Below are 21,186 nucleotides of genomic sequence, written 5' to 3'. Positions count from 1 at the left end.
GGTGGAAGTTATGGAAGCCCCTAGACTTCTGGCCTATTGCTAAGGAGCTTCACAGGTCTCCTCAAGCCCCTTATTACATAGATGAAGGATCTCCCCAAAAAGATGGAGGACCTGTCCTGCTAGATAGTAAGCAGCAAGGCAGGAAGCATCTCTCCTTCCTGACAGCCTGCTGGTCTGGAAATGTCCACTGATGACAGTGCCAGGCACTGTGGGAACTAAATGGAAAAGAGTCACCTTCCTATCCTTCAAGAATCTGCAGTCAAATAAGGGTGGGAAAGTACATTTGTTAGCAATAAAAATGATCAATAAAACCTGCCCCTTCTCCATCAGGCTCCCCCCAGCATGCAGACAGCAGCCTGACTCTCAGAGGCTGAGAGAGAGGCTCAGGGAGAGAGGCCAGCTTTCCAATTGTTATCTCAACATTAGGTGCCAAAGGATGCCGCTCTGCCCAGGGCTCCCCTGGTGGGGGGGTGTTGGGGGGCGCGGAGGGGATGCTTGAAAACTAACATTGCCTCTAACACAAGAGCAATCCAGGGAAAGCCACAAAATCTACCAAGTGTGAGTCAGGGAAGGATCCTGCAGCCTCCCAAGGGAAATGCACAGTGCAAAGGCAGTACAGGGCCTGTCTTAGTCCACTTTCTGCTGCTGTAACAAACTATCGGAAACTAAGGAATTTATCAAGAAATGCGCTCATGGCTCTGAGGGTTCAAGTATCTGCTAGGCTTCCCTCAAGGGTCTCACACTGCTTTAGGCATGGCAGAAGAACAGAAAAACAGTGGGAAGAGAGCAAAGGGAGGAGCCACGCTCACTTCCTAATGGTCTGTTCCCGCAATTACTAACACACTCACTGGGCAACTACATTAATCCCTCCATGAAACTGAAGTCCCATGGGACTCTTACAGACCCCACCATCTCTCAATACCACTACCTTTGGGGCTGAGCCTCAACATGACTTTTGGTGTAGATAAAACACATTCAATACACACAGTACTAGCAACCCCAGGGAGGAGCCTCCCTACCCCACAGCCTCCAGTGAGAGTCTCAGGGTTCCACTAAACTCACACATTGCAGAGATTCAAGCACACCTGGGGAGAATAAACTCACAAGTGGACCAGGAAAAGAAAACCTGCCAAGCACACCGATGCAGAGCTGAAAACCTCTGCCATTGAACAACAGCTTATATGTCGATGTGCGTGCCAAGGGGCCTGGGTGTGAAGTTGGCCTCTGTCGCCAGTTTGCTTGGTAACTCTGGACAGTTTTCTCTATGACCTTATCTTAGTTTGCAAATGTAAAAAGCAGAGTGGGAAGTGCAGACTGGAGCTCCTAGAGCTCTGATGTTCCAATCAAAGGATGTAATTGCTTATGTGAACATCAGGTTATTTCTAGTCTCTTCCAACACGCGGGATGCATCTAAATAGAACCTTGTATGTGAACTGTAATGTTACTGAAGGCAGATGATGGAGGATCCCCCAACATCTTCCCACCCACCACTATGACTAGGAACACTGGTACACACCTATAATCCCAGCAGTGAGGAATCTGAGGCAATAGGATTACAAATTCAAGGCCAGTCTGGGCAATAATAGTGAGATCCAGTCTCAAAAACCTAATTAAGCCAGACAGTACACATCTTTAACCCCAGCACTAGGGAGGCAAAGGCAAGCAGATCTCTCCCCTAGGCCAGACCACAGAATCTGTCTTTAAGGGCTGCCACACAGATTAGACTTGTTATGTGGGACCTCAAAGATCCATCAAGCTGAGACTGGCAGGTGGAAAGAAGGAAGGAAATATTTGCTTGCCACAGGAAGAACTTACTACAACTGTTTGCACAGTTGTCCAAACAGACAAGACCAGCCTGGGAGAAGACATGCTTCCCAGGGCTGTGGCCGGGGATCAGCTGGTAGGTGACTTGCCTAGCATGCACGAGGCCCTGGTTCAACCTCCAGTACCTCATAAACCAGGTATGGGAGTCCAGGCCTGTGAATTAGCACTGGGAGATGGGGAGAAGAAGGATTATAAGTTCAAGGTCATCCAAGGCCTGGACTACAGTAGACCCTGTTTCAGAGACAGCAAAAAAGAGAAAGGAATGAGGAGGGGACAGAGAGGTTCCATCTCTGGCAAAGTTGCGCAGCATGCCATTCTCAGCTGGTACTTTGGGGAGGGTGGACACAGCCACCCCATTCTACACAGGACTTCCTCTTTGTCTTCATCTTCCTCCTCCCCTGCTGTGCCAGCCTCCCACTGGGCTCCCTTGAGGAAGCTAAGCATCCACACTAACTATTGCAACTACTGCCAACCCCTTCCCCCTCAGGAAATTTTAATGGGATCTGTTAATGTTGAAATAAGAGTTGTGTAATACGAGAAAGTTGAAGCAAGCCTGTCTTTCAGGTTCTCCAGTATAGCCATGGTTTACAGATTGTGTGTGGTCCATCAACACAAGGCAAAAAATCTCCACTCAACAGTGCTCACAGGGGGAGACTAAGGAAGGATTGTCATGACCGGCTACAGACAGACAATGTAAACTCAGTGATGGAAACTGAACCCTGTACCCACCAGAATAAAAGTGATACAATGCCTCATGAATTTGTAATTTTGTATTATCTAAGTGTTACAGTCATATTACCTTGAAAGATATTCAGTTAAATATTAAAATTAAATATTAAAATTATATCTTGAGCTTTTGGCTGAGATCCAGTGCAAAAAAAAAAATGCAAAGAAACAAAGTTGTTGCTTTTTTTTTTTTTGCTAGATTTAAATGCTATCACATTAGACTTAGAAGTGAGACAGAATGTGCCTTCTTATCTATTGGCTAGACTCAGTCACTGAAAGGAATCCTTATTTTTTCTTTCTTATGAACTCAGGCTCTCTGCAAACTCTGCTATCCAGTATCAGTCACTCAAGTGCTGGCTTACAGGTGTGCACCAACACTCCATGGTTTTAATTTCACTGAGCTTCCTAAGCGACCCTGATCACAGCAATTACATAGAGTGCTTCAAAATATATAATCTTATTTGATGCCTACACTTCAGGCCTCCCCTCCCACAACAGTCAGCACTGGTGGTAATTATTTTAAATAGTGTTAAGATTTATTATACTTATGTGTACAGGTGTGCATTCTGTATCAGAAAAGGCAGAGCCCCTGAAACTGGCTTACAAGCAGCTATGACCTTCCCATGTGGGTTCTGGGAACCCTGGCCCAGCCTTAGGGGTATAGACCTGTAATCCCAGGTACTTGGGACGGCAAGGCCAGAAGATCTCAAGAGTTCAAGGGCAAATTTGATTAACCTCTGAGCCATCTCTCCAGCCCTCATGGGGATTATTTGCAAACTGAAAGTACAGTCCACTATTTTGTGGTCGTGAGTTGGACTTTGAAACCCAGAGCAAACAGCAAATTCTAAAGACATGAACAGACGACACAGACTGGGTTGCCTAATGTGGTCTACAAGGAGGGAAGTGAAAACGGCTTATAGCTACAAGAACAGTTAGAAACAGCATCAGCACCAGGCAGCAAGCACTCCACCAAAGCCACCAGAGTATATTCTGCAATCCTCATGCCCAAGGAGTCCCATGCTGGGGCAGCCACAGGACAGCTGCTGTCAGCACTGCACAGTGGCTAAGGAACAGGCAAGCATGCTCAGCTTTTACATACACTAAGTGCTAGGACCAGCCACGACTTCAGAAGAGCCTAGTCTAGCATCTCAGCCAGAGGCAAACCTAGGCATATACAGAGACGGCCCCACCCAATGCCACAGATGCAGAAAGATCTCCTGAGATTCCAAGCCAGCAGCAAACCAGATCAGTGCCCTTCTACCACCAGATGGTACACACCCTACAATGCCTAGTCCCAAACCAGACCCAGAGCTAGGTCAGCTGGAGGTATTCTGTGTGGTTGCTGCCAGGAAGGCAACCCCAGCTAAGGCACTCTGCTTTTGTCTGGACTCCTTCATCTGAGAGTATCCCAGTACATCAAGCTGTAATACTGTTAGGAAAATAAGATAAAGGTCAGGCGTGTTGCCTGGCACACAGTGTACCCTCAGTGATGGTAGTGATTGTTACCATGGAGACAGTCTGGACCAGAGAAAGAGTCTCTACAGAAACTTTACAGGGCTTTTTCCAGTTAACAATGTACAAGATTGTCTAGATTTTTGTCAACGTTACACTTCAAGCCAGGGTCACTGCATTAGTCAGGAGTCTTTAGAGGAACAAAACTGATGTGTGTGTGTGTGTGTGTGTGTGTGTATGTATATATGTATGTATGTATGTGTGTGTATATGTATATATATATACATCTATCTCTACAAGATGGATTTTTGGATGGTCTTTGGTGCATGCCAGAATCCTGAAGACTAGCTCTAATGCCAGTGAAGGAATGGACTTGTCCTCAACTGTGAGGGTAAGCCAAAAAAAAACAAAAAACAAAAAAAAACAAAACAAAACAAGAAAAAAAAAAAAAACCCTAGAAATCCTTCTTCCATGTCCTTTATATGGACTGCCACCAGAAGGTGTGGCCCAGACTAAAGCTGGATCCTCCCACCTCAAAAAATATGGATTAAAAGCGGGTCTGCCCACTTCAACTGGTTTAATTAAGAAAAAAAAATCCCTCATAGGTCTACCCAGCCACTTGGGTTTTGATTAATTTCCGATGTAGCCAAGTTGACAATCAAGAATGGCCACCACAGTCACCTGGGAGAGGGGAAGCTCAATTGAGAAAACTACATCAGACTGCCCTACAGGTAAGTCTGTGGGGCATTTTCTTGATTGGGTGCTGTCACCTGTGAGCAAGTGGTTCTGGCTGATGTAAGAAAGCAAGCCAAGCAACCCATGGAAGCAAGCCAATGTTTCTCTGTGGCCTCCGCTTCAGTTCCTGCCTTGAGTTCCTGCCTTGAGTTCCTGCCCCGACTCCCTTCCTGATGGGCTATAAGCTATAAGATGTAATAAACCCTTTCCTCCCCCAGTGGCTTTTGGCTGTGATGTTTGTCGCAGCAATAGAACGCTAACTAGGACAAGGACTGCGATGAGTCCTTAACTTGGAAACGTTGAGTCAAGTGCTGAAGTCCTGCAATGCCCCACACAGACAGACTGCTGAATTCACGAAGAAAAGCACAGAAGAGGCCTCCCAGCCCCCAACTCCCACCCCCAGGATTCGAGTGCACGTACACACACACACACACCCCACAACACACGAAAGCAGTTCACTGAGTCCTGACTGAGTGTCCAGGTTCCCAAGAGTAATGTGTTGGGAGTAGCCCCAGATTCAGCATCTTGAGGTGTTCATGTTGTGTACCTTACATGCCCATCTGTGAAGCAGAGGGCCTCTTTTTGCATCTGGCCAAAGGAGGGAGGCGTTAGATCTCCAAGGCTTGGGTTCAGGTCAACAGACTAAATGTGACTCTCCTCTACAGGAAAAAGAAAAGTCACCCCAGGAACAGGGCTCTAGAAAGCTGCCTGGACAGTGGAATCAGAAACAAAGCCTTTCACCAGCCCAGCCCAAGGTCTAGCGTCCAGTCAGGGGGAAGAGGCAAGAAGAAGCTGAGAAATTTAAGAGCTGAAACCCTCAAGAGGTGGGAGTGGGGGCAAAAGGGAAGAAGACAACAGGGTGCTGACGAGGTAGCTGTCAGTAAAATCTTGCCTTGCAAACATAAGGACCTGAGTTCAATTCCCAGAATGCAAGTGAAAAAGCTGGGACAATGATGTCCTCATAATCCTGGTGATGGTGCAGTGGAGAAGGGGAATCCATGGGGCTCATAGCCAGCCCGACCAAACCAATCAGCAAGCTCAAGGGCAAGGAGACTGTCTCAGCAAAGGTAGACAGTGCCTGCGGCAGAGCTCTGACTTATTGAGGGGGATAGGAGGACAGGGAGAGAAGGAGAGGAGGAGGGGGGGAGAGGGGGAAGGGAGAGACGGAGAGGGGGGGACAGAGATAAAGAAGGAAAACACAACTGACCGTATTGAGGTCAGCTCCTTACTCAGCACAGCAATTTCACCTGCAACTTCCCCAAGGTAATCAATTAAATGCCCAGTGACAACTCCCTGTGGTCACAAGGAGCCCCACACTGTGTCCGAAGCAAAAGGGAACGGATTCCTTGAAAGTTTTCATGCTCAAAACCACTTCCTTGCTGCACCGATCTTAACTGTAGTCTCCTGAATAACAAAATACACAAATCCCTCTCTCCTTTATAGACTCATGGCTAGACAAAGACAGCTAAACAGGCAGGAGGTTGAACGAACAGTCACAGGGTTTAAGGAAAAAATAGAGGCGTAAAAACAAAGAGGCTGCAGCAGCACTCACCACTCCCGAGCAGACACAGTCTCAGGTCAAAGCCAAGTGCTAAGAGCCGAGCCTCTTACTTTTAACCTCAAGAACAGCTTTAAAGAAGCCTGGCCATAGATGCAGTCTAATTAAAGAGTGTTTGGAATCCCTGGGTTCCAGCCAAACAAAAACCTTATGCACTGAATGTTCCTGTTAGTTACTATAAATTAGGATGCAAACGAGAGGCAAGAGAGATGTTGGTCATGAGAAAGACAGTTAAAATTATGTTTAAGTTGTCAATGTAGTGTTTAGCCATAAATTGGGGGGGGGGGGGTAGATTCAAGACAATTAGAAACAGGTAAAATTCTTTAAGAACAAGATCTACTCTTGTTGTAGGCTAGTGCCTACAGAATACAAGGAGGGAAAAATCTCTCCGAATAAAATCAAACAATGAGTTTTAGAACAAAAGGACCCGACCACCAAACACTGAGAAATGTAAACCCAGGAGAGGGAAGATTCAGGAGAGTCACCTAAGGCGTCAGGCAAGAGGCAAAAGCTAAAACATGCTCTGCAGATTCCCCAGTGTCAGTTCCTTCCAGGACACTCTGTTGCTATCCTGTTTCAACAAGCTCCCCTTCCCCCTTTCCATCCATATAAGCAGTTGTTAACCTAAAATCTGTCAAATTCCAGAAAACAAAACAAAGCAAGCGGTCTTCAAGTTAACTGTCAGGTCTTATCATGCCCTGGAACCCTCCTGGCCCCTCCAGTCTACCCCAGGTCCTATTTCATATTTCCGTGTGACTTCCACAAAACTGCAGAAGGGTTAGAAACGAAGCCTACTGAGTGATGAGTTTGAAGAAGGAAAGGAAAGGAAAGGAAAGGAAAGGAAAGAGGAAAGGAAAGGAAAGGAAAGGAAAGGAAAAAGGAAAAAGGAAAAAGGAAAAAGGAAAACGGAAAAAGGAAAAAGGAAAAAGGAAAAAGGAAAGGAAAGGAAAGGAAAGGAGGAAAGAAAGCCATCAGCAAACAGAACCACACCCAGAACTCAAGCCTGGCGTGGAGAGCCCAGACACAGCGGAGCTAAACAAGGACGCGCGACCCACGGCGGAAGGGACAAGTGGCTTTTCGCAGGGCGAGTTTCCCCGCAGATGGCAACGTGGCAGAAAGCAAACAGCTGCAGGAGCTGACAACCTGCTGCGGGGATACCTCGGAAGCCCACACAGAGCCCTGGATCTCAGTTTCCCCTACTATCGGAAGAGAAGAGTTGCGGTCTGGTACCCTGTGACCCAAGGCAAGGGCATGGCTCGTCCAGCCGCATCTGCAAACGAAGGGTTGGTCTGAGCTAGCCATCGGTGACTGCCGTCTCCACCTGGGAACCATGACTGAACACTTGTCAAAGGTGCTTAGGAGACCCCACCCCACGGATGACCTGTCCCCGAGCAGCAGCGTCCGTTTGGCGGGAGGCGCTACAGCAGGAGGTGACTCCAGACTGCAGCGCAGGGCATGCATTACTCACCGGTCGGCTCTGCCCGGCCGGGGCTCCGGCTCAGGCTCCCGCTCCTGCTCAGCCCACCTCGCGCAGCCTCAGCGCCGACCCCTAGCCATGGTTTTTTAGCTGCCTGGATAGCAGCTTCCGGGTCCTGTCACGTGACGCTGGCTCTCTAGCCCAGGTCACGTGGCGCTCCATTCCGTGCTCCTCCTCCCGGACCCTTGTTCTGCAGCGCCACCTGGTGGCCTTCAGCCGCTGCTTCAGAAAGGGCAGTGCTTCTAAGACCACCACAGCTAAGGCAGGCGACCTAGATTTTGAGGCAGTCTCCAGAAAAGTCGGCATGCAAAATATCCCTAATTTTAACTCTTACTAAATTTTAGTTATGCAGCACATATTAACGTGCATGTGCTGATTTATAATCACAAATATGCATCTTTTGAAAAAAAAATCATGCAATCCCAACAATGGGAAGAAAAATAGTTCAAGGCCACCCGTAATGAGATCTGAAAGTCTGAAGAGAGCTACAGTGTACTCATTTATAATAACAAATAAATCTGGAAAAAAACAATACATTGTGACAAAGTATACAGCTAGAGCTGAGGCTACAGCTTAGAGACAGAGAGCCTGTCCCAGGGGTGTGAATGTGTGAGTGTGTATGTGTGTGTGTGTGTGTGTGTGTGTGTGTGTGTGTGTATGATCATGTCATGTGATGCAATACAGGCGAATGCCACAAGATGCACCTAGGTTCCATCCCCAGAACCAAAAATAAAAAATTAAAGCTATCAAAGGTACAAACGCAACAATTGAGGTCCCAGGGGAAATGTTTGCAAACTATTCAAGATTCCATGCATTCTGGGGTTAAATGGGACTGTCTTGCCGGCAACACCCCACTCACATGAAGGAGAAATGGAGAAGCCTGTAGGAACTCAGCAGGCCTGGAGGTGGAGGTATAATGCCAAGGGATATATCAGTTTACAACATGCACTGACATGCGGGTAAGATCAAGCAACAGGAGTGTCACAGCTCATGGACCTAGGTGAGCCACACTCCTGTCCCTGGTCCCAAACCAAGGTTGGCACAACCAGGCAGATTCTAAGGTAGCTGGAGCTCCTGGGACAATTACAGCTAGCCAACATCAGCCTTGTTCTTTTATATCAAGAGCTTTCAAAATGTTATCATTCTCTGCCTGCTGGGACACTTGAGAATGAAGAGGCTGTATGACCATCAGGGTTGTAATGGAATTGTCCTAGGTAATTAAGGACGTATGGGGTAAAACACAGCTACCTAAACTGTGGGTTGTGGCCCCGTATGACTAACTGTGTAACTAACTGTGGGGGTTGTGAAAACTTAGTCCTGGTCAAAGGTTTCTGGAAGTGTAGTGGCAAAAATAAATACTTCAAAATCAAATTTATACTGAACCTGGGCATTTCTTCAAGTCCTCTCCATAGCTGTATTGAATGGATTGGCTCTGAGCACATAGCACACCTACTGCGTGCATGGGCATGACACATAACACCAACAAACACAGTCTGAAATACCTTGGCTAGATTCCAGACTCTTGCATTGTATGTTATAAACTGCAATGTTCCTACTGTAGATTTAATTTCTACTCTTTCAGAAGCATAAGGCTGAGTTATGAATAATAAAGATTTTAAATATTTTCCTAGAATCATTCCTCAGCGTGTGCCAAATCAATCCATCTTTGGATTGGATTTTATTAGGAAATTTAATTCTTAAAATTGAGGTTTCGGGACCAGAGGTATCTCTCAGAAATGACATGCTCGTGCTACTCATGAAGGGAACCTAGGCTCAGTTCCCAGCACCTACCCAGAAGCTCAGAGCCACCAGTGATTCCAGTTCCAGGGCTATTCCAGTTCACCACACTATTTTCTGTTCTCTGTAGCTCCTGGAACACACCTGTGACGCACATATAGACAAGCAGGCACACAAATATACATACATATACTTCTTTTCAAATTGTGATTTAGTTGTTGACTTAAAAATTTTTTTTAAATCATTAACGGTCTTGACTTGAGATAGTACAAATTTCCAATAATTTCTGAAATGACCCTACGTGTACTTGTACCATTTTGCACTATGTATTTATCCAAAGCAATGATCTCAGAATTGATGATTATAAGGCTGACAGTTTTTGTTGTTGCTGCTGAGACAGATCCTCTGTGCAGTCCTGGCTGTCCTGGAATTCACTCTGTAGACCAGGCTGGCCTTGAACTCACAGAGATCTGTCTGTCTCTGCCTCCCAAGTGCTGGGATTCGAGCCATACACCAGAAACAGTACAATTTTAAAGTAAGTATACTTATGATCCGTTACCAGTAAATGTTCGATGATCCAAAGGTGGCTCCTAACCTCAGACAGACCCTGCAGGAAGACTGCCTTAGGCTAAGGGGCTTCGTGGATGTGACTCAGTTAAAGAACTTGAAGTGAGATTATCCAGGACTACCTGAGTATAGTATGAGCTCAGGGGTTTATACGGAAGGAAGAGTGTGCTGCAGGAAGATGCTCTCCTACCAGTTAGGAGGACAAAAGGAGAGGGTGTGAGCCTGCAGGAGCCTCTACAAGCTGAAGAGCAAGGGACTGGGTTCATCCTTCAAAGCTCAGAATGACCTGACTCCGGAGGACACCGTGGCTTTGGGCCTCCCAACCTCCAAGCTGTGAACAAATGAACTTATGCTTTAAAAAAAAAAAAAAAAATCTGAGTGTAGTTACCATAGAAGGAACGGGAGACTCAAACAAAGGCTCTTTATAATTTATAACAGATTTGGGGGCTGGAGAGACGGCTCAGCCTTTAAGAGTGTATACTGCTTTTTCAGAGGGCCCAACGTCAGTTCCCAGCACCCGTGTGAGGCGGCTCACAATCATCTATGCCTCAGCTGGGGACCCAGCTTGCTCCTCTGGCCTCCAAGGGCCGTGTGCGCATACACACATACAGACACACACATATAATGAACTGTATCTTTAGAGTAAGGTTGCACTGGGGGGAACATCTCCAAGAACATATTAGGTACTCTAGACCTTATGCCATAGATGAAACTCTTTAGACTTTGTCCCTCCCTTTATCTCTCCACGTCCCTCACCTCTTACCCAGCCCGCAGCTTCCTGACTCTTAGTCTTCAACTAGCAGAAAAAGACACTGTTGAAGAGGACTATTGCGGGGGTCGGGTCCAGGCAAATTATGAAATGTAGAGCAAGCTCCAAGTCCCCAGCTGTGGTGCTGGCAGACCTAACATTACCTCACAATGGTGACAAAGGGCCCTGGTCACTTAGCTGAGGACAGTTCTTTCTGTGCCCCATCAAAGCACTTACGCAGGGGCCACAGGAAAAGGCCGAGCATCTCTCTGCCACTTGCTAGAGGCGCCCTTCCCCCTGGGTTCCAACTCCTGCCTCACAAAATGAGTAGAAGGAAGCTCATCTCTCTCAGGCTTCCTGTTCTCTGGGCCTTTCTTCCCCCTGCTTCAAGAACACACTCATTCTAGAGATGATGGGGTGGGCCCAAGGTCAGCCATTAAACCACTGACTATCACACTACCACGCGGCTTACAGACAGTCTGCTGAAGCACGTCCGCTCCACCGGTGGGAAACCAGACCTTCAGTGAAGACCTTTGTGCACAGTCATGCTTCCTGAGAAGTATCAAAACCCAGGGTCTTCCTGTGAGCCCTCACTTCAACCTCAGGGTTCTCTGCTCACAATATATCATGTGCTCAGGTGAGAATGCACGTCCCCTCACTTAGCCTGGAGGTATCCATGCTCATAATTGCCACATGAAGGGACAAAATGTGGGGTGTTGGGGGGGGGCTTTTTCTCAACCCTGATTCCAACTGCCCTCCGTATGCCTTTCCAGTACTGCAGAAGCCAGAAAGAATACAAAGAGCATTGGAAACCATCTCGTTAGTGCAAAGTTCCTGGTGGGATGGGGATAGCCTAAGGTGACAAGAGTCCAAACCTTGATATTGAGCCTGTGTTTTGGAATGAGGATGAGAAACAAAGACATCGACTCCATAAGAGCGCTGGAGACTCAGAGCCAGAGACACTGAGGAAGTCTATTTATTTCACAGCGTTGCAAAGCCAGGTGTCGGGCCAGAATGATAGGCACTGATTTAGCACAGAGAGCAATTTCTGTAGCTCTAACACAAGCTGCTTCCACTCTTTCCTCATTGGCTGAGTAATCAGGGGGGTACAGCATTACACGTCATGTGAGGCTTTCCTCTTGCTCCGCCTCTTGCATTTGGAGAGGCCATGGTGTTTTATCACAACAGCAAAAGGGAACGAATACAGACTTCTGGAGACTAGGAGGATTGCAGGCAGGGAGGGGAGGGAAAGAGGGGTTGAAGGGAGAAGAACAGATGGTCAGGATCCACAATGCTCTGTGTGTGTGTGTGTGTGTAGACAGCAAACCCCAATAACTTGTATGATTAATGGGCATTGATAATTAAAATTATAAAGTGAGAGAAAGCTATGCGATGCTGGGAAAGCCTTTTCTTGGTGGTCCTCATTTTATCCATCTGTGACTCAAGAAAATAAAAAGGCCCTGTGTGACAATCCCAAGCACTGTTCCAATTCAGATTCTATAGACTTTGGAACATCTTCAACCGGCATATATGGGCATTGTCATGAGAATGTTAATTAAAAAGTTATCAGTGGAAGCTATAAGATCCAGGTTAGTGGGGTGAGGGTGGGGATGTGCTGTGAAATGCCGACTTCTGAACATGGCAGGCCATTGTACCCATCCATGAATGCACTGCACCTGTGGTAACCTGCCTGAGACCAAGCCAACAAGATCAGTCAGTATTCTAAGAGACAGCACTAATTACAAATAAATAAATAAATAAATAAATAAATAAGGAAAAGGGGAGAGAAGATGACCTTGAGGTAATATATTGGGGGTGTCACGGGGTATGGGAGGGCAGTTAGGGAAATGGATATGATTATGATATATACCTAGGTGAAATTATCAAAGGATAAGTAGATTAAAAATAACAAATAGGAGACTAGAGAGCTGGCTCCAAGGTTGAGAGCTTTCTGCTCTTCCAGAGGACCTGAGTTCTGTTCCCAGCACCCAGTCAGGTGTCCACAGTTGCCTGTAACTCCAGATCCAGAGGAATGTGACACCCTCTCCTGGCCTCCACAGGCACCTACACTCGTGTACATACACACACACACACACACACACACACGTAAAAATAAGTTTAAAAAATAATAATAAATAAATAATAAAAATACATCAGAGGTATTCTCACATGACTCAAAATATACTAGACACAGCAAATATTATGAGAATATGTTAATATGTATTTTTACATGTGGAAATATGTAATATAAGTGTACGTTAAAATATATACACACAGAAACTATTGAGAACTGATAGAGGGAATGTGGAATCCAACACAGAATGTGGTCCCCAACTAGGATGCCACCCCACCCACGCATAAATAACTTTGAGCAGTGCACGGCCTAAGACAACGAGGCTGTTCAGTTCCAAAGCCAAGACTTACAGTCCCACACTCTGGCCCTGGCTGGGCCTCACGTGTCCTCCCCTTGCTCCATCTAAGGCCGCTCTAGAGTGTGAACGTAGAACCTAGCATGTATGCGTGGCAAGTGCTCTGCAGTGTTCCTTTTAAACGGCTTCCTTTCGGTCCTCTATCAGCAGCAGAGTGTGAGTCGGAGTTGTGTTCCATGTCACTTCTCAGGAACACATACACAGATTGCAGCCACCCAGGAAGAAAGATAAGCCTGGTGCGTTTTCTAGACAACCAGCACCACAAATAAGGACTCTGGGGCTTTCCTCAGTCTTGGAGCCAGGTCAGCGCCATGCTTTGATAGGGCGATGCTATATATTCTGGTGGATAAGGTGTCTCCTCTCCATCCTATGCTTACAGGTCACCTTCCTCCTTAACACTGGTGGTGCTCCCCCTGCTGGGCAGAGCACGAAGGGCAACCCCTGAAGGAGACTTGCAAGACTGCGGCTGTCTTTTTTCTTTCTTTTTTTTTTTAATTTATTTTTTTTTTTTACATTTATTTGTTCGTGTGGGCACATATGTGTATACATTTGTGTGTGTGTGAGTGCCTGTGTGTGTTTGTGTGTGAAAGTGAGAGTGTGTGTGTGTGTGTGTGTGTGTGTGTGTGTGTGTCCTACCACCTTTGCTCTTCCTGTCTCAGAGACTCCTTAGCAGGAAGCTGGCCTGGCCCTGGTGGGTGGGGCTGATGGTTCCAGCCTTCAGCCCTGTGAGTGTCTGGAGGGTAGTGTGAGCACCTTGGCTGAAGATGTCATAAGCGTGGTGCCACGGCTTCTGTCACCTGAGCGGACACCTGAGTCAGAGGAGCCAGCATTGAGCATACCCACTTCCTGGGTATTCCCCACCTCTCTTGGGCATGCGTTACACCTCTCTGGCTTCATGGTTCTCATCTATATCGGGGATACTATACTCGATACCAGTCTTCCTCCTAGAGATTCTGGGTGAGCTGCATGCCTGGACACTGGAGAAGCCTGGCACCCAAGGGCACACCTTGTCTGCCCTACTTCCAAAACAGCACCTCTTTTTCTCTCTCCACTTTTGAGCAGGTGAACTCAATGGTAAAAGGGGACATTCAGTCTACGCTTAAAGCTGGGGAGGCGAAGGGGGGGGACTGCCACCAGCCGCCTATCCCTTAGTCAATTTTGCAGAACTCTGTGGCCAAGAACATAGTTCTCAGCCTCGAACTTAGATGTGGGAGGATTTTTTTTAACTACTTCCATCTTTGTCTCTGAGTGTGGGTGGGAAGGTAGGGCTCAAATCTGGGCTTCAGTGTTTGACATTCCCTTTGCAAGTTTCAGAACAACAACCAGTTCTTGAAAGAGTCGATTCGGGAGAATAATCTAGCAGACCAAAGGCGCCTCCTGTGTGCCAAGCATGGTACTGAGAAGGAAAAAGAGAGCTGGGATGTAGCTCAGTTGGTAGAGAGCTTGCCTGGTTGACATGAAGCCCTGGGTTACAGCCACAGCGCTCTAAAAATCCTCCACCAGGGAGATAAAGGCAAGAGGACCAGAAACTTAAATCCTCCACTGCAGAGGAGTTCAAGGAAGCCTGGGCTTCACCAGACCCTGTTTCAAGATTTAAAGGATGGGAAAGGAAAAGGGCCTGGAAAGGAGAAGGGTGGAGTGGAAGGAAGCAAGCAGAGGTGATCAAAATGTATACTATCGCCTGCAAACATCGGTGGCTCCCCAGGGGAGGTCTGAACACAAAGTCCTTTTCTTATAGTGTTTTGTTGGGCCTTCCTGTGTTCCTGATCTGTCATTTAAAGTTTCCTGGTTGTGTAACAGAAAACTCTATGTGGCTTCAAAAGTCAAAAGTGTCAAAATGAACATGAGATTTCAGCCCAGCTTTCTACTAGGTCTATTGCTTCTCACTATATAGACATATTGTGTAATCGCTATGCGGTGTATTTGTATTGAGCTGGCATGATTGTATTGATTGTTCACGGGTATGATTTTTTTCTTGTTTAAAATTTCATATGTGTGTGTGTGTATGTGTGTGTGTGTTGCAGAGCACATGTGGATGTCAGGGGACAGACTTATGGGATTGCTTCTCATCCTTCCACCTTCGCATGGTCTCTGGAGATTGAACTCAGGTTGTCAGGCTGGCATAGCGAGCCCCTTTATCTGTGGAGCCATCTTGAAAAACACAACTGGGCTTGCTACAATTGGGCACCTTTATCCTCTGAGCCATGTGGCTAACCCTGCCATGTAGTTTATGGTATAGCAACTATCTAGCTTGCTCTTCAGAGTTTCAAAGGCCATTTTTACCTAACTAAGGACATTTTGGTCTATAGAAGCCCAACGAGGAAACAGAACAAGACAAAACACATGTGTAATATCTGTCTCACTGACCTTAAGCTTCATATCAAAGCCTCCTCAGCGCTGCATGTAGACACGTTGGGCATTTGAGAAGTATTTTGTCCTGAAGTATAATGCAAGGTTATCTCCACCTAGACTTGTCTAATATCTTATCTCTTTCCATTCTAGGCTCAAACCATCTGTGGGTCACCATGGTTGTAAACACCAGGAAAGGAGGAAGGAGAGGTAGTGCCTACTTCTTGGAAGGTCCCCACCTCTTCCCAGAAGAAGCATACACGTCCCTCCCCTTTACTAGCCTAGCCCATGTCTCCTCTCCCTCTATCTGTAACTCCTCAACCTGTTGGCTTAGAGCTGTTAACTCCTGAGCTTGTCTTTTCTTTGGCTACTGAATAAAGCCCATTTTGACCCCAGCACTGACTTTTCCTTGGGATGAGCCTTTGGACCTGAATTTGAGAACACAGGGAAGAGGTTGTTCTGGAACCCTGAACTAACCACACAAGACCATCGGCATCTGTCCACCAGAGAATGCACATCAGTGCAAAAGCATCCATGGAAGAGAAGCAGAGAAAGACGGTCACAGTGCAAGCCCCTCCTCCAGCAATATCTCCACACAGAACCCTATTCCTACCCCCAAACTGCCACCACCAGACCTGAGGAAACCAGGTGATGTCAGCCGCGTGGTTTCCAGTGTAAGAAATATGAATAGCGAAAACTGAAGAAAGCAAGAAAAGATGTCCACATTACTCCTTCCTCAACTCCAAGCTGGGAGGGAGTTAGTCTGTACCAGAGGAATGAATGAGTACAACCTCCCATCCTCGCAACAAGGTTGAGGATGCACTTGGTAGCAGGGATGGACCCAGGGCTGGGTCAGAGCTCCAGCCCTGTTGCAACAGGGTGAAAAGACAGGAAAACCACGTGGCTATGGGTCAGAAATCATGGGAAACAGAAGAGCGCTTCGTCCCTGTGGAGCTGAGAAAGGCAGGGAGCTTTGGGTGCCATTGGTTATGCCCTAATTACCCAAAGAGACAGTGCGTGCTTCGAGAAGACATTTTATCCGAGACAATAAATAAACCAAACTCATGTGGAGCACAAATAATGTAGAACCCTGAGTGTCTAGCCCTTCTCTAAACTTAAACAATAGCCCCCATAAATTCACCTTATGACGTGTCTACAGAAGAGAATGCTTTCAGATGAGAGTGGGCACAGAGACCCATAGGCAGACATTATGTGGAAAGAGAGTCTAAATTGGAGTTCTCTGTCAGGTCCCTCCCCTCAGAGCTCTGGGGAACCCCTAGTAGAGGGGGACCAAAGATTGTAGGCATAAGAGAAGATGGAAGATGCCAGGAGAGTGTGGCCCACCAAACCATCTAAGCAGCCCTCATGTGGGCTCCCAGAGACTGAAGTGGCAAGCACAGGACCCGCCAAGGTCTGCACCAGGCCCTGCGTGTAATGTTATGGCTGTTAGCTTGGTGTCTTGGTTCTCCTTTTGTGGGAGCTGATGTATCTCTAATTCTTTTGCCTGCTTTTGGGATTCTTTTCCTTATTGAGTTGTCTTGTTCAGCCTCAATACGATAGTTTTTTGCCTTGTCTTATTGTATCTTGTTTTGTCTTGTTTGGTTGTTGTCTCAGAAGCTGCTCTTTTTTGGAGGGGAATGGAGGGGAAGAGGATTTGGGAGAGAGAGGAGGTGGGGAACTGGAAGGAGTGGGAAGAGAAGAAACTGTGGTCTGGGATATATTGTGTAAAAGAAGAATCAATTTTTAATTAGAGAGAAAGAGAAAGAGACAGAGAGAGACAGAGAGAGACAAGCAGAGAGACAGAGAAACAGAGAGCTTTTGATGTTAAAAAGAGAGGAGGAGAGAGTATCCTTTGCCACCTGTGGAGATATAACTTAAGATCTGCCAAAACACCATTATAAAAAGACCTCATGGGGCTGGAAGAGATGGATCATTGTTAGGGAGCATTGGCTGTTCTTCCAGAGGACCTGGGTTTAATTCCCAGCAACCACATGGCAGCTCACAACTGTGGGTAACTTCAGTTCCAGGGGATCCAACACCTTCACACAGACATACATGCAGACAAAACACTAAAGCACATAAAACAAAAATAAATGATTAAAAAATGATTTAAAAAAAGACCTCATTGTAACTCTCCTTTGAGAGCCCATATCCATGACACCTATGATCCCAGGAGCTCTATTCTTTTCTGAGCCACTTTCTCTTCTAAAACAAAACCTAACTCTGCCTTGTTTGGCTAGCCTTGGAGTCCTTCTCATCAGAGGGGAGGTGATCTCTGAAAAGACACAGCAGGCAACTGCCAGTGTGGGCTGTGTCTCCACCCCAGTCACAGCTGATACATCATAGAATCACTCCAGCCACTCTGTCCTCTCCTGTCTCTGGGCCTCAGTTTCCCTGACACAGTACAACTCAACGAAGTGAGCCCAAGTTCTCTCCAGTTTTGAGTGATCTCATACGTCTTGTTGCTCACTAAAGATATAGCTCAATGGTTAAGCCCTTGTCCCACAATCGTGAGGGCTGGAGATGGGATGTACAAAAGAGACATCGATGCCAGGTGGGCATGGAGGATCTCCTGTAATTCCAGCTTAAAAAAAAAAGCAGAGATGGGGGATCCCCAGAGCAAGCTGACTGTGCAAAATAGCCATATCAACCAGCTCTAGGTTTGATTGAGAGACCATTTCTCCATGAAGAAGGTGGAAGAGTGGTCAAAACTGATTCCCAACATCAATCATAGGCTTCCGTGTTCATACACACATGTAAACACATATACACACGTGCACATCACACACACACACACACACACACACACACACACACACGAGTAGACAAACAAGCAAATATCTGTGACCTCCATGGGCAAGACTGTGACTCTGACTACTTATGTGGTCCAAGAATATACTTGCAGGAAGGGTTTTAGTTGATGAGTTTCTCCAAGGCACCAGACAGACATAGACAATAAAGCAGCTGCTTCAGAGACGCATCTCAAAGCTCTACACTCGTACCACTCCAAAGGGAGTCCTGACTTGGTCACTTTAAGCATAAAATAACTCCAGTGAGACTCAGTTTGCTGGTCTGTCATGGGAGCTGAGCTGCCTACCTCAAGTTACACCCTTGGTTTAGTGCTTGCAGTATAAAGATGGTTATTCTGGTGCATGGAGTCACAAGCCAGAGGAAGTTTCTGAGGAAATATGGATGGGGTGATAAGGATGGGGTGGTGAATTCCCTTTTAGGTAGAAGTCTACCTAACCCAAAAGTCAACCGAAGTTAACTTCCAATCCAAAGGAAGACTAATCTTTGGACCTGATTATATGATCTCAGATGAATATATGTGTGTGTGTGTGTGTATATATATATATATACCCGTAGACATGATGGAATACTGTTCAGCTGTTAGAAGGGATGAGATCCTGTTGTTCGTGGGTATGTGGAGATCATAATGTTAAGTAAAACAAGTCAGACACAAAAAGATAAGCACCCCCAGAATTCTAGAGAGCAGAAGAAAGGTCACTGGAGGCCAGGTAAGGTAGAGGAGGCTAAGCAAGGGAGAGAAGAGGTGAAGTAACAGCATAGGATACACTTGCGCTCTACCACAGAGGGATGTTTATGGCCAGCCATATTGTATCATAAATAGCTACAAAAGAATACCTTTAAAATTTTTTTTGACAAAGTCTCATTAAGTAGCCCTGGCTGGCCCAGCACTCCCTATATAGAACAGGCTAGCCTCTGCCTCAGAGTTCTACCCTCTGCCTCTGCCCTCCAAGTGCTGAGATTAAAGATGTGCTTCATCACACCCAGTCAAGAGACTGCTTCTAATGTCTTGTCACAAAGATATAATAGATGTGTGAAACTCTAAGTACCCTGGGTTGCTCAATATGAAGTCTATACATATCTCAGATAACCACACCGTGCCCATGAAGATACACACACACACACACACACACACACACACACACACGCACGCACACGCACACACACACACACACACACAAACCTTTCTCAAGTGTAACTGAGTTACATTCACTCCTCTGACCTTCTACACAGCTCTCAGCTTTACAGAGAACCCCACCCATGTGGCTCTGGTCCCCATTTATGCACTCTGGTATTTACTTCATGATGTATGAGGTGGTGAGGCTCAGAGTGCAACAGTACCCTTTCCAGGGTTCCAATGGCTTTGTGGCAGTGCCACGCTGGGATCCAGCTCTCCAGATGCCTGGCTCCTCCTGAGTCCTCACCCTCTTGTCTGACCAGTAGTACCACACGTTAGGAGTGTACACCTTTGTCTCACCCAGCAAGGTTCCTTTTGGCTATGATATACATGAGGGGTCCCTGGTCAAACACCAGTATTCCAGCTACTCCTATCCAAAAGGTCTGAAGATCAACCTCAGATCCATAATCAATTTGGAGAGGAAAGCAAAGTTCCTTTCAGCCCCATCCCCTGACAATCTTCATGTACAGATCTCATCGCCTGGTAGGAACAAAGCTCTATTGGCAAGATGAAATCTAAAATTAGAACCGAACTGTGGAATCCCAATTGCAGGTTCCAGAAAGCAGCCCGCTACTCCACAGACCAGGAATAGCACCATGTGATGGTGCCAGACAAGGGAAAAAAGGATATTTTGCAAACCACAGCCAGGGCTGCAGTTGCCTCAGTGCAAGGACATGAAGGGTGGGGCCAGCATTTAACCAAGAGTCAGTGTGAAGATCGAAGCTGCAGGCAGCAGGCGTGCAAGGACCTGGCTAGGGTGCAGCAGGGACTCTCCCAAGGGAGGCGACCTCTGTCAAACTTCCTTTGCCTTTTGGAGCCTCAGTTTCCAAAAACCAAAACAACAGTGCTCTCCCAAAGAAGTACCAGTCTTTGTGGAGCTTAGCCCACACCACTGGGGTACAGGAAGGAGCAGGAAGGGGTGGGGTGAACCCCCTCTTTGTAGTTTTAAAAATTACTTTTGTTTATCTATTTGTGAGTGGGATGGGGTGCGTAGGGATCAGAGGACAACTTACAGGAGTTCCACCAGATGGGCCCCAGGGATCAAACTCAGGTTACCATGCCCGTCAGAAAGCATCTTTACTAAGGCTCCATCTCCCAGCCTGGGGTGAGACTCTTTAGGAGAGAAAACAAAACAAAACAAAAGCCAGAGGAGCTGGGGAGATGGCTCAGTCAGTAAAGTGTTTGCTGGGCAAATGCAAGGACAGAGCTCGATCTCCAGAATCCACAGAAGAGCCAAGCACAGCTCCGTGGGGCTGCACACGGCTATAATCCCACTGCTGGTATGGGGGTAGGGGTGCAGAAACAGGTGGGATTCTGGAGCTCACCAGATTTGTTGAGCCCTGGGTTCAGTGAGAGATCCCATCTCAAAATAACACAAGATGAAACTGGGCATAGTGGCATATGCCTTTTAGTCCCAGGACTTGGGAGGCAGAAGCAGGCTGATCTCTGTGAGCTCAAGGCCAGCCTGGTCTACAGAATGAGTTCCAGGACACCCGTGGGCTACACAGTGCCCCAGAAAAGAGGGAGGCCGAGAGTGATTGAGGAAGACATGGCATATCTATCTCTTACCCCACATGTACACACCATGCATGCATGCAT

At 46.8% G+C, this 21,186-nt stretch overlaps 1 protein-coding gene and 1 long non-coding RNA gene across 3 annotated transcripts in view; one reads left to right on the top strand and one right to left on the bottom strand.

Moving 5' to 3' along the window:
- Slc36a1 (solute carrier family 36 member 1) overlaps nucleotides 1-10,926 on the bottom strand; it is a 36,874-nt gene extending 25,948 nt beyond the window's left edge. The window contains exon 1 of one of the 2 annotated variants that reach the window (XM_031352521.1): nucleotides 10,840-10,926. The gene's annotated coding sequence lies outside the window, so the exon portion shown is untranslated. Of the gene's footprint in view, nucleotides 1-7,763; nucleotides 7,896-10,839 lie in introns of those variants that run through there. The other variant, XM_031352520.1, reaches the window with a different exon arrangement.
- A 136-nt stretch (nucleotides 10,927-11,062) lies between these two features.
- On the top strand, nucleotides 11,063-15,997 carry LOC116078210. The gene is made up of 2 exons (XR_004113451.1): nucleotides 11,063-11,461; nucleotides 15,756-15,997. It is a non-coding gene; the product is annotated as an uncharacterized LOC116078210 (long non-coding RNA).
- The last annotated feature ends 5,189 nt before the right edge of the window (nucleotides 15,998-21,186 follow it).

The sequence above is a fragment of the Mastomys coucha genome, unplaced genomic scaffold, assembly GCF_008632895.1.
Source record: "Mastomys coucha isolate ucsf_1 unplaced genomic scaffold, UCSF_Mcou_1 pScaffold5, whole genome shotgun sequence".
NCBI lineage: Eukaryota > Metazoa > Chordata > Mammalia > Rodentia > Muridae > Mastomys > Mastomys coucha.
Note: the sequence above shows the minus strand (reverse complement) of the source record. Positions and strands in the feature narration are given on the sequence as shown.